This window comes from Otolemur garnettii, unplaced genomic scaffold, assembly GCF_000181295.1.
Source record: "Otolemur garnettii isolate 467f Iridium unplaced genomic scaffold, OtoGar3 scaffold00151, whole genome shotgun sequence".
In the NCBI taxonomy this organism is placed as follows: domain Eukaryota; kingdom Metazoa; phylum Chordata; class Mammalia; order Primates; family Galagidae; genus Otolemur; species Otolemur garnettii.
In genome coordinates this window covers 392,669-394,777 of record NW_003852546.1, presented here as the reverse complement: position 1 = coordinate 394,777, position 2,109 = coordinate 392,669, and the positions used below count along the sequence as shown (strand labels likewise).

The following is a 2,109-nucleotide window of genomic DNA, read 5'->3' as shown; positions in this document are numbered from 1 at the left end:
GCTAAAATTCTAACTGGTTAATTTGGCCAGGTGAGATTGAATGATTATTGTTTTCTTCCTCCTTACTCTTGACTTCCCCTGTCCCGCCCAAATTCCTGTATTAACTTAATTACAGTAGTTCCACATCCTTCCTTTTCTGCAGCATCAGCTTGGCGACCTGACCTTCTCACCAGCCCTCACACCTGCCTGCTGGCAGGCAGGCTCAGCCTGGAGTGTGCCCTGCACCTGGCCCAGTGATCCAGGGCCTCTGGGCTTGGGCCCGGCTATGCCTGCAGGTGCTGTGTTCCTGCCAAGGCCTCAGATCTCCGGCTTTGATCCTCAAAAAGCTGGAAGCCACCAACTCATTAGTTTCACCCCAGTAACTATTAGGGGCTTCCCCATCCTCCAGTTCTTCAGGCAGGGGGACTGGTGCCCTCCAGCAAGCAGCTGGAAACAAGGAAGAGGCGTGTTTGTTAGGAAGGGGTGTGTGTGTGTGTGTGTGTGTGTGTGTGCGCGCGCGCGTGCACACACCTGTGTGTATATTCATGTGCATATGTACAAGTGTGTGGTGGGGAGCGGGGTGGGGGCAGAGACACTTGCCAGAGGCCATTTCCTTCCTGGCAGGTGCAGAATGGAGGACTTTATCAAGCTCTTTAAATTTTTAAAAACTTCTGTTGGTGATGTTTTGTCTTGCTGTCACTGTTTTAGTGAGGGCAGACAAATGGGCTTTGGTGTCCTTAACTCTTGTGTCTGAGGGTGTGAAAGCCAAGGCTGCTCCGAGTATCTACAAAATTCAGATTAGGTGGGACTGGGGGGTGGGTAGAGGGTATTGGGAAGCAGGAGAAGCGTCACCACCTCCAAGAGAATTGATGCTGGATTCTTGTTTGAGCATTTCTCTCTTCTCAGCCTCTTATCCAAAGACTCTGAGGCTGTTCTGGTTTTGATCTGTAGCTTCTGGATTCAATACCCTGGAAAACTAGAGCTCAGATAAGATTGGGGTTCTTTCCTTCCTTCTTTCCTCCCTCCCTCCCTTTCTTCACTTTTCTTTTCTTTTTTCTTTCTCTTTTATGTAGGAGAAATATACTACCATTCAAACTCTACTGTATAAAGATGCTAGCTCTGAGAACTCCTTTGGTTTTTTGTTTGTTTGTTTTTGTTTTTGAGACAGAGTCTCACTTTGTCACCCTCGGGAGAGTGCCATGGCATCACAGCTCACATCAACCTCCAACTCCTGGGCTTAGGCGATTCTCTTGCCTCAGCCTCCCGAGTAGCTGGGACTACAGGCGCCCGCCACAACACCTGGCTATTTTTTGTTGCAGTTCGGCCGGGCCTGGGTTCGAACCTGCCACCCTCGGTATATGGGGCCAGTGCCCTACCCACTGAACCAACAGGCGCCGCCAGTTTTATTTATTTATTTTTTAGTTAGTTTGTTTTTTAAGACAGAGTCTCACTATATTGTCCAGGCTGGTCTCTAACTCCCGGTCTCAGGTGACCTTCTTGCCTATGAGCCACCATGAGAACTCCTGTTTTAATGTACCATGTAATGAATATATTCTTGTTCTCAAAGAAATAAGGAGCAGACATTTCCACATACAAAAGTGATTTTGTTTTCCATTGAGGCACTTTATTTTTAAGTATATATTACATCCCTAAAAAAAAAAAAAAAAGAATCCCAAGAGGTTCGCTTCTGTGTGTTTACTTCTTGCTTCTTCATGATCCATGCTGCCGTGTCAGTACAATGAAACTCAGCTGGTGAGATGGGAGCAGATTATTCTGCCATTTTTCTTTCCTTTTCCCTACTTTTCTTTCTTTCTTTTTTTTTGAGACAGTCGCAATCTATATCCTGGGTCGAGTGCCGTGGCATCAGAGCTCATACAACTTCAAACTCTTAGGCTTACGCGATTCTCTTGCCTCAGCCTCTTGAGTAGCTGGGACTACAGGCACCCACCACGACACCTGGCTGGTTTTTCTATTTTTTGTAGAGATAGGGTCTTGTTTTTGTGACAGTCTCACTTTATTGCCCTTGGTAGAGTGCTGTGGCATCACACAGCTCACAGCAACCTCCAACTCCTGGGCTTAGGCGATTCTTTTGCCTCAGCCATCCGAGTAGAGGGTCTTGTTTTTGCTCAA

The 2,109-nt window shown here is 47.0% G+C and overlaps 2 pseudogenes; both read right to left on the bottom strand.

Moving 5' to 3' along the window:
• Positions 1-1,044: 1,044 nt before the first annotated feature.
• LOC111728342 lies at positions 1,045-1,164 on the bottom strand (annotated as a pseudogene).
• A 312-nt stretch (positions 1,165-1,476) lies between these two features.
• Positions 1,477-1,575, bottom strand: LOC111728341 (annotated as a pseudogene).
• Positions 1,576-2,109: the final 534 nt, after the last annotated feature.